At 55.8% G+C, this 15,437-nt stretch overlaps 1 protein-coding gene and 1 long non-coding RNA gene across 4 annotated transcripts in view; one reads left to right on the forward strand and one right to left on the reverse strand.

Moving 5' to 3' along the window:
- The window catches only part of LOC139242942 (uncharacterized), a 58,091-nt gene extending 57,105 nt beyond the window's left edge, over positions 1-986 (reverse strand). For 2 of the 3 annotated variants that reach the window (XR_011589405.1, XR_011589407.1), the window contains exon 1: positions 186-986. This is a non-coding gene — a long non-coding RNA (uncharacterized lncRNA). The remainder of the gene's footprint in view (positions 1-185) is intronic. The other variant, XR_011589406.1, reaches the window with a different exon arrangement.
- Positions 987-1,072: 86 nt separating this feature from the next.
- Positions 1,073-15,437, forward strand: part of LOC139242930 (uncharacterized) — a 182,256-nt gene continuing 167,891 nt past the window's right edge. Inside the window, 4 exon segments of the mRNA XM_070870567.1 lie at positions 1,073-1,160; positions 5,531-5,629; positions 8,872-9,038; positions 14,221-14,387. The gene's annotated coding sequence lies outside the window, so the exon portion shown is untranslated.

Genomic DNA, 15,437 nt, shown 5'->3' on the forward strand with positions numbered 1-15,437 from the left:
GCCCCCCAGGACCAGTGTGTATCTGAGTCAATGGGACTCTCTCTGACCTTTCTCTCCAGTCCATCCCCTGGACCAGTGTGTACCTGAGTCAATGGGACACTCTCTGACCTTTGCCCCCCAGGACCAGTGTGTATCTGAGTCAATGGGACTCTCTCTGACCTTTGCCCCCCAGGACCAGTGTGTACCTGAGTCAATGGGACTCTCTCTGACCTTGCTCCCCTGTCGATCGATGGACGCTCTGTGAATCGGAAGAGTTCTCTGTGTTTGGTGCTCTCACAATCCTGGGCTGGTCCACCTGCTGTTGTTCCTCAGTCTACAATCCCGGTTTACTTCCAGCTGCGGCCCTTTCTCAGTCGCTCCTCCATTCACCGGGATATCTGATGATGGCAGGGCAGAAAATGAGCAGAATATTGACGGTGTGAAGCCGCGTGTGACGTGAAGCTGCCCTGGAGTTACTGGTAGAAAGACAAGATTGAAGTAGAAATAAGTGCAGAGTGTGCAGTCAGAGACTCCTCATATACCGGCCGTGCATCTTCCAGCAGGAGCTGACATATTGGGGAGAATGAAGCTGAGGAAAGAGTGCTGTATATTGTCACTCAATCTTCCAGCTGCACTGCCCCCAGCAGCAGGTCAAGGGCCGTGGCCCTGAATGTCAGGCCAATGACAATGATCTTCCCTCAGCTCCATTCTCTCTCTGTCCCCCCACACACACTGCCTGAGCTCTCAGGCTGACTGTTCCCAGCACCTTGTCTCTTTATTCTCTCACATTGCAGCATTCCCGCTGCTGGGCTCAGGGGCTGTGTGGGCGGGGCCCTGACCTCACACACGGTGGGCGGGGCCATGTCCCGCGCGCTGCCGGGCTCGCGGCGTGACCGTTCAACCGCCGCACGGTTCAAATCAGGAGCCACGTGACCCCCCCCCACTCCCCGCCCCGCGCGCGCTTCCTTCTGCAGTCCTCTGGGCGGGGCTCTGTGGGGCAGCGGCACTGCGATTGGTGCAAGTGGCTGTCACTCCTGTGTGCAGCCAGTAGGACGGCAGCACTCAGCCAGGGGGTGGTTAATTTATGCAGTGGGGGGAAGGGAATGGGACAGTGACGGGGCTGGAACAGCGGGGACAATGGCGCAGCTCCGTCTGCCGGCCTCAACATGCGGCAGTGTCAGGTCTGAGGCTTTCTATCACACACCCAGGGACTGTAAACTAACAGTAAGGGGCTGTAACTGAGCGGGGAAAGCGGGCCGCTTACTGTCAGCATCACATCCCGGGGAATGTGCTGAGCCGGCTCACAATACAGGGCCCGGTCCGGGGATGGAGGGCGGGGGCTCAGTCTGCAGCCGGCGGAGAAAGTGGCGCATTTCCGGCCGCACCGCTCACAGTGTGCAATCTCAGGCGGGGGGCCGGGATTTTACTGTGAGGGCAAACACCGAACTGAACACAGGCCCGGAGCTGGGGGTTTGGGACATGTGGGAGTTAGTGAAACTATCAGTGGGCCCAGACACTGTGTAACCCGGGGGTGGGCCCAGTGAGATCAGACAGTGTGTAACCCGGGGGTGGGCCCAGTGAGATCAGACACTGTGTAACCCGGGGGTGGGCCCAGTGAGATCAGACACTGTGTAACCCGGGGGTGGGCCCAGTGAGATCAGACACTGTGTAACCCGGGGGTGGGCCCAGTGAGATCAGACACTGTGTAACCCGGGGGTGGGCCCAGTGAGATCAGACAGTGTGTAACCCGGGGGTGGGCCCAGTGAGATCAGACAGTGTGTAACCCGGGGGTGGGCCCAGTGAGATCAGACAGTGTGTAACCCGGGGGTGGGCCCAGTGAGATCAGACAGTGTGTAACCCGGGGGTGGGCCCAGTGAGATCAGACAGTGTGTAACCCGGGGGTGGGCCCAGTGAGATCAGACACTGTGTAACCCGGGGGTGGGCCCAGTGAGATCAGACAGTGTGTAACCCGGGGGTGGGCCCAGTGAGATCAGACAGTGTGTAACCCGGGGGTGGGCCCAGTGAGATCAGACAGTGTGTAACCCGGGGGTGGGCCCAGTGAGATCAGACACTGTGTAACCCGGGGGTGGGCCCAGTGAGATCAGACACTGTGTAACCCGGGGGTGGGCCCAGTGAGATCAGACACTGTGTAACCCGGGGGTGGGCCCAGTGAGATCAGACACTGTGTAACCCGGGGGTGGGCCCAGTGAGATCAGACAGTGTGTAACCCGGGGGTGGGCCCAGTGAGATCAGACACTGTGTAACCCAGGGGTGGGCCCAGTGAGATCAGACACTGTGTAACCCGGGGGTAGGCCCAGTGAGATCAGACACTGTGTAACCCGGGGGTGGGCCCAGTGAGATCAGACAGTGTGTAACCCGGGGGTGGGCCCAGTGAGATCAGACAGTGTGTAACCCGGGGGTGGGCCCAGTGAGATCAGACACTGTGTAACCCGGGGGTGGGCCCAGTGAGATCAGACACTGTGTAACCCGGGGGTGGGCCCAGTGAGATCAGACAGTGTGTAACCCGGGGGTGGGCCCAGTGAGATCAGACACTGTGTAACCCGGGGGTGGGCCCAGTGAGATCAGACAGTGTGTAACCCGGGGGTGGGCCCAGTGAGATCAGACAGTGTGTAACCCGGGGGTGGGCCCAGTGAGATCAGACACTGTGTAACCCGGGGGTGGGCCCAGTGAGATCAGACACTGTGTAACCCGGGGGTGGGCCCAGTGAGATCAGACACTGTGTAACCCGGGGGTGGGCCCAGTGAGATCAGACAGTGTGTAACCCGGGGGTGGGCCCAGTGAGATCAGACACTGTGTAACCCAGGGGTGGGCCCAGTGAGATCAGACACTGTGTAACCCGGGGGTAGGCCCAGTGAGATCAGACACTGTGTAACCCGGGGGTGGGCCCAGTGAGATCAGACAGTGTGTAACCCGGGGGTGGGCCCAGTGAGATCAGACAGTGTGTAACCCGGGGGTGGGCCCAGTGAGATCAGACACTGTGTAACCCGGGGGTGGGCCCAGTGAGATCAGACAGTGTGTAACCCGGGGGTGGGCCCAGTGAGATCAGACAGTGTGTAACCCGGGGGTGGGCCCAGTGAGATCAGACAGTGTGTAACCCAGGGGTGGGCCCAGTGAGATCAGACACTGTGTAACCCGGGGGTGGGCCCAGTGAGATCAGACAGTGTGTAACCCGGGGGTGGGCCCAGTGAGATCAGACAGTGTGTAACCCGGGGTGGGCCCAGTGAGATCAGACAGTGTGTAACCCGGGGGTGGGCCCAGTGAGATCAGACAGTGTGTAACCCGGGGGTGGGCCCAGTGAGATCAGACACTGTGTAACCCGGGGGTGGGCCCAGTGAGATCAGACACTGTGTAACCCGGGGGTGGGCCCAGTGAGATCAGACACTGTGTAACCCGGGGGTGGGCCCAGTGAGATCAGACACTGTGTAACCCGGGGGTGGGCCCAGTGAGATCAGACAGTGTGTAACCCGGGGGTGGGCCCAGTGAGATCAGACAGTGTGTAACCCGGGGGTGGGCCCAGTGAGATCAGACAGTGTGTAACCCGGGGGTGGGCCCAGTGAGATCAGACACTGTGTAACCCGGGGGTGGGCCCAGTGAGATCAGACAGTGTGTAACCCGGGGGTGGGCCCAGTGAGATCAGACACTGTGTAACCCGGGGGTGGGCCCAGTGAGATCAGACACTGTGTAACCCGGGGGTGGGCCCAGTGAGATCAGACAGTGTGTAACCCGGGGGTGGGCCCAGTGAGATCAGACACTGTGTAACCCGGGGGTGGGCCCAGTGAGATCAGACAGTGTGTAACCCGGGGGTGGGCCCAGTGAGATCAGACACTGTGTAACCCGGGGGTGGGCCCAGTGAGATCAGACACTGTGTAACCCGGGGGTGGGCCCAGTGAGATCAGACACTGTGTAACCCGGGGGTGGGCCCAGTGAGATCAGACACTGTGTAACCCGGGGGTGGGCCCAGTGAGATCAGACAGTGTGTAACCCGGGGGTGGGCCCAGTGAGATCAGACACTGTGTAACCCGGGGGTGGGCCCAGTGAGATCAGACAGTGTGTAACCCGGGGGTGGGCCCAGTGAGATCAGACAGTGTGTAACCCGGGGGTGGGCCCAGTGAGATCAGACAGTGTGTAACCCGGGGGTGGGCCCAGTGAGATCAGACAGTGTGTAACCCGGGGGTGGGCCCAGTGAGATCAGACACTGTGTAACCCGGGGGTGGGCCCAGTGAGATCAGACAGTGTGTAACCCGGGGGTGGGCCCAGTGAGATCAGACAGTGTGTAACCCGGGGGTGGGCCCAGTGAGATCAGACAGTGTGTAACCCGGGGGTGGGCCCAGTGAGATCAGACACTGTGTAACCCGGGGGTGGGCCCAGTGAGATCAGACAGTGTGTAACCCGGGGGTGGGCCCAGTGAGATCAGACAGTGTGTAACCCGGGGGTGGGCCCAGTGAGATCAGACACTGTGTAACCCGGGGGTGGGCCCAGTGAGATCAGACAGTGTGTAACCCGGGGGTGGGCCCAGTGAGATCAGACAGTGTGTAACCCGGGGGTGGGCCCAGTGAGATCAGACAGTGTGTAACCCGGGGGTGGGCCCAGTGAGATCAGACAGTGTGTAACCCGGGGGTGGGCCCAGTGGGCCCAGACACTGTGTAACCCGGGGGTGGGCCCAGTGAGATCAGACAGTGTGTAACCCGGGGGTGGGCCCAGTGAGATCAGACACTGTGTAACCCGGGGGTGGGCCCAGTGAGATCAGACACTGTGTAACCCGGGGGTGGGCCCAGTGAGATCAGACACTGTGTAACCCGGGGGTGGGCCCAGTGAGATCAGACAGTGTGTAACCCGGGGGTGGGCCCAGTGAGATCAGACACTGTGTAACCCGGGGGTGGGCACAGTGAGATCAGACACTGTGTAACCCGGGGGTGGGCCCAGTGAGATCAGACAGTGTGTAACCTGGGGGTGGGCCCAGTGAGATCAGACAGTGTGTAACCCGGGGGTGGGCCCAGTGAGATCAGACACTGTGTAACCTGGGGGTGGGCCCAGTGAGATCAGACACTGTGTAACCCGGGGGTGGTCCCAGTGAGATCAGACACTGTGTAACCCGGGGATTAGCCCCAGTGAGATCAGACAGTGTGTAACCCGGGGGTGGGCCCAGTGAGATCAGACAGTGTGTAACCCAGGGCCCAGTGAGATCAGACACTGTGTAACCCGGGGGTGGGCCCAGTGAGATCAGACAGCGTGTAACCCGGGGGTGGGCCCAGTGAGATCAGACAGTGTGTAACCTGGGGAGCATGGGCTTAGTCAGATCACACAGCGCCGGTTTGTCTAAACAATAGATAGTAAATTCCGCATTTTTGTCAAGAACTCTGGTGATTTGTTTGATGCTCCAATGAGCTTGCCGGGGATCTGAGGCAAATGACAAAATCCTCCAGAAATACTCACCCTGAACTTTCAGTATTATTTAGCGTTAGAAATGTATACATTACATTCGACATCACACCGTTAATATTTGTCTCATTTTCTGCCTTGCCATAATTAGACCTCCTGATGTATGACGGAGTGATTGAGATGTTCCAGAGGTGGAAGTAAACCGGGATTGTAGTCTGATGAACAACGGCAGGTGAACCAGCCCAGGATTGTGAGAACTCTTCTGATTCACGGAGCTTCCATAGATCAACAGGGGCGAAAGCTCAGAGAGAGTCCCATTGACTCCGATACACACTGGTCCTGGGGGGAAAGGTCAGAGAGTCCCATTGACTCAGACACACACTGGTCCTGGGGGGGAAAGGTCAGAGAGAGTCCTATTGACTCAGATACACACTGGTCCTGTAGACAGGACACAAAGATTAAAGGCAAGGCAGGAAATTATGAGAATGAGATTGGGAGAGTCTGACCACCGAGCACAATTATCCAGCAGGAGGTCCTGCAGTGGGACATGAAATAAGATCAGTTTCTGTCTCTGAACACAGTCACATTGAATTGTGTGTTTTTAGAGTAAATGAGGTCTCACAGTGTTGAGGTTAGTGCAGTAGATGTGTTGATAATGAACTTTCAAAAGCCATTTGATAAAGTATCACATTATGGACTTGTTTGTAACGTTGAAGCACGTGGTGTTAAAGGAACAGTGGTAACTTGGATATGTCATTAGCTGAGAGCAGTGTGTTTTTCTGACTGGAGAAGTATGCATTGGGTCAACCAGGTGTCGCAATTGTGACCGTTTCTTTTCTGGTTATATTTGAAATGACCTGGCCTTCGCTGTAGGGAGTGGACCTTCGAGGTTTGCTGAGGACAAGAAACTTGATTGTAGTAAATGGTGATCAGGATAGCAGCAGACTTTCGAAAGGCACAGACAGAGACTGGTGAACTGGACTGAAACATGGCAGATGCAATTTATTATAGCTCAGTGTGAAGTGAGACACTTTGGGAAGAACAACATGGAGAGGCAGTATAATGCAAACGGGACTATTTTGCGGGGATGTAAGAGCAGAGAGACCTGGGCATGAATATTAACAAATGTTTGAAGATGGAAGGGTAAGCTGATGAGGCATTTAAGAGAGTGTGTGGGATCCTTCGCATTGTAAATGGGCAGTGAATATAAAACCACGGAGTTCAATGCTAACCCATTACACATCAGTGGTGAGGCTGGAGTATTGTGTACAATTCTGAGCAGCACACATTCGGAAGAATGCCAAGGCGTTGGCAAGGGTACAGAGGAGGTTTACCAGGATGATACCCGAGACTTCAATTATGTGGAGAGATTAGATAAGTTGGGATTGTTGCCTTTAGAGCAGTAACGGTTATGGGGAGATCCAACAGAGTTATTCAAAATTGCGAGAGATTTTTATAGAGCAAGTCGGAAGAAATGTTTCCCCTGATCAGTTGGGCGTTAACCAAAGGTCACAGTTTTAAAACAATCGACAAAAGAACTGGATGGGAATTAGAAGAATGTGTTTTCTGCAGAGGTTTAAGATCTGGAATGCACCACCTGAGAGACCGATGGAAGCAAACTCCAGAGGAACTTTCAAAAAGCAATTGGACCTGTAGTTGAAGAGGAAAACACTGGGCTGTGGGACGAGTTTGGACAGCTTTTCACCAACCGGTACAGGCTGGATGGGCCAAATGGCCTCCTGTGTTGTAAGATTGGAAGGGGTTTGATCGAAGAGGTGACTCCAGTCTGAGGCAGAGCCCAGCAGATATCCACCGTCTCATTTTCTGTGTTTATTTCAGATTTCCTGCCTCTGCAGGATTTTGCTTTTGTACTGGTGGAAATCTGGAACTTCCTCCACCCAAACAGCTGTGGAGTTTGGGGTTCATTTGAAAAAGTCAAAACTGAGCTCAATGGATGTTTGTTGGGCATTAAGGTTCTGGAACCAAGGAGGGCCCATGGAGTCGAGGGACAGATCAGCCGTGACCCAGTTGAATGGTGGAACATGCTGAAGGGTCACCTCCTGTTGCTATGTTGCGATGAAGTCCTCCCACCACTGGCGGCGCTGCAGTGAACTATTCTTGCTCCCCCGCGCAAGCGCAGTGCCACTTCTGCCGTGCATCCGGGGATTCCCAGTGGGCGGGGTTTGCCTCTTGGGCCGTCGGCTGTGTGAGTGACGGTGAGGAACAGGAGGGTTGCCTGGGTTACTGGGGCGGGGGCGGTGTGTGAGTGACGGTGAGGAACAGGAGGGTTGCCCGGGTTGCCGGGCTCGCTCTCTCACTGGGGGAACGGGGCTGTGTTGAGCTGACGGACTGAGAGCGGGCGGCTCAGCCCCAGACTTTGTATCGCACACGGGCTGGAACAGCGGGGACAATGGCGCAGCTCCGTCTGCCGGCCTCAACATGCGGCAGTGTCAGGTCTGAGGCTTTCTATCACACACCCAGGGACTGTAAACTAACAGTAAGGGGCTGTAACTGAGCGGGGAAAACGGGCCGCTTACTGTCAGCATCACATCCCGGGGAATGTGCTGAGCCGGCTCACAATACAGGGCCCGGTCCGGGGATGGAGGGCGGGGGCTCAGTCTGCAGCCGGCGGAGAAAGTGGCGCATTTCCGGCCGCACCGCTCACAGTGTGCAATCTCAGGCGGGGGGCCGGGATTTTACTGTCAGGGCAAACACCGAACTTAACACAGGCCCGGAGCTGGGGGTTTGGGACATGTGGGAGTTAGTGAAACTATCAGTGGGCCCAGACACTGTGTAACCCGGGGGTGGGCCCAGTGAGATCAGACAGTGTGTAACCCGGGGGTGGGCCCAGTGAGATCAGACAGTGTGTAACCCGGGGGTGGGCCCAGTGAGATCAGACACTGTGTAACCCGGGGGCCCAGTGAGATCAGACAGTGTGTAACCCGGGGGTGGGCCCAGTGAGATCAGACAGTGTGTAACCCGGGGGTGGGCCCAGTGAGATCAGATACTGTGTAACCCGGGGGCCCAGTGGGATCAGACACTGTGTAACCCGGGGGTGGGCCCAATGAGATCAGACAGTGTGTAACCCGGGGGTGGGCCCAGTGAGATCAGACACTGTGTAACCCGGGGGTGGGCCCAGTGAGATCAGACACTGTGTAAACCGGGGGTGGGCCCAGTGAGATCAGACAGTGTGTAACCCGGGGGTGGGCCCAGTGAGATCAGACAGTGTGTAACCCGGGGAGGACTGGCTTCGTCCAATCACACAGCGCCGGTTTGTCTGAACAATAGACAGTAAATTCCGCAGTTTTGTCAAGAACTCTGGTGATTTGTGTGATGCTCCAGTGAGCTTGCCGGGGATCTGAGGCAAATGACAAAATCCTACAGAAATACTCAACCCTGAACTTTCAGTATTATTAAGCGTTAGTAATGTATACATGACATTCTACTTCACACCGTTAATATTTGTATCATTTTCTGCTCTGCCATAATTAGATCTCCCGGTGAATGACGGAGTGATTGAGAAAGGTCCGCAGCTGGAAGTAAACCGGGATTGTAGACTGAGGAACAACAGCAGGTGGACCAGCCCAGGATTGTGAGAGCACCAAACACAGAGAACTCTTCCGATTCACAGAGCTTCCATGGATCCACAGGGGAGAAAGGTCAGAGAGAATCCCATTGAGTCAGATATACACTGGTCCTGGGGGACTGGGGAGAAAGGTCAGAGAGAGTTCCATTGAGTCAGATCCACACTGGTCCTGGGGGACTGGGGAGAAAGGTCAGAGAGAGTTCCATTGACTCCGACACACACTGGTCGTGGGGGCAAAGGTCAGAGAGAGTCCCATTGACTCAGGTACACACTGGTCCTGTGGGGAAAGGTCAGAGAGAGCCCCATTGACTCAGATACACACTGGTCCTGTGGGGAAAGGTCAGAGAGAGTCCCATTGACTCAGATACACACTGGTCCTGTGGGGAAAGGTCAGAGAGAGCCCCATTGACTCAGATACACACTGGTCCTGTGGGGAAAGGTCAGAGAGAGTCTCATTGACTCAGATACACACTGGTCCTGTGGGGAAAGGTCAGAGAGAGCCCCATTGACTCAGATACACACTGGTCCTGTGGGGAAAGGTCAGAGAGAGCCCCATTGACTCAGCTACACACTGGTCTGTGGACAGTACACAAAGATTACAAGGTAAGGCAGGAACTGATGAGAATGAGAGAGTCTGACCACCGAGCACAATTATCCAGCAAGAGGTCGTGCAGTGGGACATGAAATAAAATCAGTTTCTGTCTCTGAACACACAGTCACATTGAATTGTGTGTTTTTAGAGTAATTGAGGTCTCTCAGTGTTTAGGTTAGTGCAGTAGATGTGGTGTATCTGAACTTTCAAAAGTCATTTGATAAAGTATCACATAACAGACATGTTTGTAACATTGAAGAGCGTCGTGTGAAAAGGACAGTGGTAACTTGGATATGTAATTAGCTGAGGGACAGGGGGTAGAGAGCAGTGGTGGACGGGTGTTTTTCTGACTGTGGAGAAGTATGCATTGGGTCAACCAGGTGTCAGAATTGTGACCTTTGCTTTTCTGTTTATATTTGAAATGACCTGGCCTTCGCTATAGGGAGTGGACCTTCGAGAAACTTGATTGTAGTAAATGGTGATCAGGATAGCAGCAGACTTTAGAAAGGCACAGACAGAGACTGGTGAACTGGACTGAAACATGGCAGATGCAATTTATTATAGCTCAGTGTGAAGTGAGACACTTTGGGAAGAACAACATGGAGAGGCAGTATAATGCAAACGGGACTATTTTGCGGGGATGTAAGAGCAGAGAGACCTGGGCATGAATATTAACAAATGTTTGAAGATGGAAGGGTAAGCTGATGAGGCATTTAAGAGAGTGTATGGGATCCTGCGCATTGTAAATGGGCAGTGAATATAAAACCACGGAGTTCAATGCTAACCCATTACACATCAGTAGTGAGGCTGGAGTATTGTGTACAATTCTGAGCAGCACACATTCGGAAGAATGCCAAGGCGTTGGCGAGCGTACAGAGGAGGTTTACCAGGATGATACCCGAGGCGGGGTTTGCCCCTTGGGCCGTCTGCTGTGTGAGTGACGGTGAGGAACATGAGGGTTGCCCGGGTTACTGGGGGGGGGGGGCCGGTGTGAGTGATGTGAGGAACAGGAGGGTTACTGGGGCGGGGCCGGTATGTGAGTGATGTGAGGAACAGGAGGGTTACTGGGGCGGGGCCGCTATGTGAGGAACAGGAGGGTTACTGGGGCGGGGCCGGTATGTGAGGAACAGGAGGGTTACTGGGGCGGGGCCGGTATGTGAGTGATGTGAGGAACAGGAGGGTTATTGGGGTGGGGCCGGTATGTGAGTGATGTGAGGAACAGGAGGGTTACTGGGGCGGGGCCGGTATGTGAGTGATGTGAGGAACAGGAGGGTTACTGGGGCGGGGCCGCTATGTGAGGAACAGGAGGGTTACTGGGGCGGGGCCGCTATGTGAGGAACAGGAGGGTTACTGGGGCGGGGCCGGTATGTGAGGAACAGGAGGGTTACTGGGGCGGGGCCGGTATGTGAGGAACAGGAGGGTTACTGGGGCGGGGCCAGTATGTGAGGAACAGGAGGGTTACTGGGGCGGGGCCGGTATGTGAGTGATGTGAGGAACAGGAGGGTTACTGGGGGGGGGCCGGTATGTGAGGAACAGGAGGGTTACTGGGGCGGGGCCGGTATGTGAGTGATGTGAGGAACAGGAGGGTTATTGGGGTGGGGCCGGTATGTGAGTGATGTGAGGAACAGGAGGGTTACTGGGGCGGGGCCGGTATGTGAGTGATGTGAGGAACAGGAGGGTTACTGGGGCGGGGCCGCTATGTGAGGAACAGGAGGGTTACTGGGGCGGGGCCGCTATGTGAGGAACAGGAGGGTTACTGGGGCGGGGCCGGTATGTGAGGAACAGGAGGGTTACTGGGGCGGGGCCGGTATGTGAGGAACAGGAGGGTTACTGGGGCGGGGCCAGTATGTGAGGAGCAGGAGGGTTACTGGGGCGGGGCCGGTATGTGAGTGATGTGAGGAACAGGAGGGTTACTGGGGGGGGGCCGGTATGTGAGGAACAGGAGGGTTACTGGGGCGGGGCCGGTATGTGAGTGATGTGAGGAACAGGAGGGTTACTGGGGGGGGGGCCGGTATGTGAGTGATGTGAGGAACAGGAGGGTTACTGGGGGGGGGGCCGGTATGTGAGGAACAGGAGGGTTACTGGGGCGGGGCCAGTATGTGAGGAACAGGAGGGTTACTGGGGCGGGGCCAGTATGTGAGGAACAGGAGGGTTACTGGTGCGGGGCGGGGCCGGTATGTGAGTGATGTGAGGAACAGGAGGGTTACTGGGGCGGGGCCGGTATGTGAGTGATGTGAGGAACAGGAGGGTTACTGGGGCGGGGCCGGTATGTGAGGAACAGGAGGGTTACTGGGGCGGGGCTGGTATGTGAGTGATGTGAGGAACAGGAGGGTTATTGGGGTGGGGCCGGTATGTGAGTGATGTGAGGAACAGGAGGGTTACTGGGGTGGGGCTGGTATGTGAGGAACAGGAGGGTTACTGGGGTGGGGCCGGTATGTGAGGAACAGGAGGGTTACTGGGGTGGGGCCGGTATGTGAGGAACAGGAGGGTTACTGGGGTGGGGCCGGTATGTGAGGAACAGGAGGGTTACTGGGGTGGGGCCGGTATGTGAGGAACAGGAGGGTTACTGGGGTGGGGCCGGTATGTGAGGAACAGGAGGGTTACTGGGGTGGGGCCGGTATGTGAGGAACAGGAGGGTTACTGGGGTGGGGCCGGTATGTGAGGAACAGGAGGGTTACTGGGGGGGGAGCCGCTATGTGAGGAACAGGAGGGTTACTGGGGGGGCGGGGCCGGTATGTGAGGAACAGGAGGGTTACTGGGGTGGGGCCGGTATGTGAGGAACAGGAGGGTTACTGGGGGGGGGCCGGTATGTGAGTGATGTGAGGAACAGGAGGGTTACTGGTGCGGGGCGGGGCCGGTATATGAGTGATGTGAGGAACAGGAGGGTTACTGGGGCGGGGCCGGTATGTGAGTGATGTGAGGAACAGGAGGGTTACTAGGGTGGGGCCAGTATATGAGGAACAGGAGGGTTACTGGGGCGGGGGCGGTGTGTGAGTGATGTGCGGAATAGGAGGGTTGCCCGGGTTACCGGGTCGGGGCTGGTGTGTGAGTGACTGAGGAACAGGAGGGTTACTGGGGCGGGGCCAGTATGTGAGTGATGTGAGGAACAGGAGGGTTACCGGGGCGGGGCCAGTATGTGAGTGATGTGAGGAACAGGAGGGTTGCCCGGGTTGCCGGGCCCGCTCTCTCACTGGGGGAACGGGGCTGTGTTGAGCTGACGGACTGAGAGCGGACGGCTCAGCCCCAGACTTTGTATCGCACACAGGCTGGAACAGCGGGGACAATAGTACATTCAGTCTGCAGGCCTCAACATGCGGCAGTGTCAGGTCTGAGGCTTTCTATCACACACCCAGGGACTGTAAACTAACAGTAAGGGGCTGTAACTGAGCGGGGAAAGCGGGCCGCTTACTGTCAGCATCACATCCCGGGGAATGTGCTGAGCCGGCTCACAATACAGGGCCCGGTCCGGGGATGGAGGGCGGGGGCTCAGTCTGCAGCCGGCGGAGAAAGTGGCGCATTTCCGGCCGCACCGCTCACAGTGTGCAATCTCAGGCGGGGGGCCGGGATTTTACTGTCAGGGCAAACACCGAACTTAACACAGGCCCGGAGCTGGGGGTTTGGGACATGTGGGAGTTAGTGAAACTATCAGTGGGCCCAGACACTGTGTAACCCGGGGGTGGGCCCAGTGAGATCAGACAGTGTGTAACCCGGGGGTGGGCCCAGAGAGATCAGACAGTGTGTAACCCGGGGGTGGGCCCAGAGAGATGAGACAGTGTAACCCGGGGGTGGGCCCAGTGAGATCAGACACTGTGTAACCCGGGGGTGGGCCCAGTGAGATCAGACAGTGTGTAACCCGGGGGTGAACCCAGTGAGATCAGACAGTGTGTAACCCGGGGGTGGGCCCAGTGAGATCAGACAGTGTGTAACCCGGGGGTGGGCCCAGTGAGATCAGACAGTGTGTAACCCGGGGGTGGGCCCAGTGAGATCAGACAGTCTGTCACCCGGGAGTGGGCCCAGTGAGATCAGACAGTGTGTAACCCGGGGGTGGGTCCAGTGAGATCAGACAGTGTGTAACCCGGGGGTGGGCCCAGTGAGATCAGACAGTGTGTAACCCGGGGGTGGGCCCAGTGAGATCAGACAGTGTGTAACCCGGGGGTGGGCTCAGTGAGATCAGACAGTGTGTAACCCGGGGGTGGGCCCAGTGAGATCAGACACTGTGTAACCCGGGGGTGGCCCAGTGAGATCAGACAGTGTGTAACCCGGGGGTGGGCCCAATGAGATCAGACAGTGTGTAACCCGGGGGTGGGCCCAGTGAGATCAGACACTGTGCAACCCGGGGGTGGGCCCAGTGAGATCAGACACTGTAACCTGGGGGTGGGCCCAGTGAGATCAGACAGTGTGTAACCTGGGGAGGACTGGCTTCGTCCAATCACACAGCGCCGGTTTGTCTGAACAATAGACAGTAAATTCCGCAGTTTTGTCAAGAACTCTGGTGATTTGTGTGATGCTCCAGTGAGCTTGCCGGGGATCTGAGGCAAATGACAAAATCCTACAGAAATACTCAACCCTGAACTTTCAGTATTATTAAGCGTTAGAAATGTATACATGACATTCTACTTCACACCGTTAATATTTGTATCATTTTCTGCTCTGCCATAATTAGATCTCCTGGTGAATGACTGAGTGATTGAGAAAGGTCCGCAGCTGGAAGTAAACCGGGATTGTAGACTGAGGAACAACAGCAGGTGGACCAGCCCAGGATTGTGAGAGCACCAAACACAGAGAACTCTTCCGATTCACAGAGCTTCCATGGATCCACAGGGGAGAAAGGTCAGAGAGAATCCCATTGAGTCAGATACACACTGGTCCTGGGGGACTGGGGAGAAAGGTCAGAGAGAGTTCCATTGAGTCAGATCCACACTGGTCCTGGGGGACTGGGGAGAAAGGTCAGAGAGAGTTCCATTGACTCCGACACACACTGGTCGTGGGGGCAAAGGTCAGAGAGAGTTCCATTGACTCAGATACACACTGGTCCTGTGGGGAAATGTCAGAGAGTCCCATTGACTCAGGTACACACTGGTCCTGTGGGGAAAGGTCAGAGAGAGTCTCATTGACTCAGATACACACTGGTCCTGTGGGGAAAGGTCAGAGAGAGCCCCATTGACTCAGCTACACACTGGTCTGTGGACAGTACACAAAGATTACAAGGTAAGGCAGGAACTGATGAGAATGAGAGAGTCTGACCACCGAGCACAATTATCCAGCAAGAGGTCGTGCAGTGGGACATGAAATAAGATCAGTTTCTGTTTCTGAACACACAGTCACATTGAATTGTGTGTTTTTCGAGTAATTGAGGTCTCTCAGTGTTTAGGTTAGTGCAGTAGATGTGGTGTATCTGAACTTTCAAAAGTCATTTGATAAAGTATCACATAATAGACATGTTTGTAACATTGAAGAGCGTCGTGTGAAAAGGACAGTGGTAACTTGGATATGTAATTAGCTGAGGGACAGGGGGTAGAGAGCAGTGGTGGACGGGTGTTTTTCTGACTGTGGCGAAGTATGCATTGGGTCAACCAGGTGTCAGAATTGTGACCTTTGCTTTTCTGTTTATATTTGAAATGACCTGGCCTTCGCTGTAGGGAGTGGACCTTCGAGAAACTTGATTGTAGTAAATGGTGATCAGGATAGCAGCAGACTTTAGAAAGGCACAGACAGAGACTGGTGAACTGGACTGAAACATGGCAGATGCAATTTATTATAGCTCAGTGTGAAGTGAGACACTTTGAGAAGAACAACATGGAGAGGCAGTATAATGCAAACGGGACTATTTTGCGGGGATGTAAGAGCAGAGAGACCTGGGCATGAATATTAACAAATGTT

Source organism: Pristiophorus japonicus, unplaced genomic scaffold (genome assembly GCF_044704955.1).
Source record: "Pristiophorus japonicus isolate sPriJap1 unplaced genomic scaffold, sPriJap1.hap1 HAP1_SCAFFOLD_154, whole genome shotgun sequence".
Lineage (NCBI taxonomy): Eukaryota > Metazoa > Chordata > Chondrichthyes > Pristiophoridae > Pristiophorus > Pristiophorus japonicus.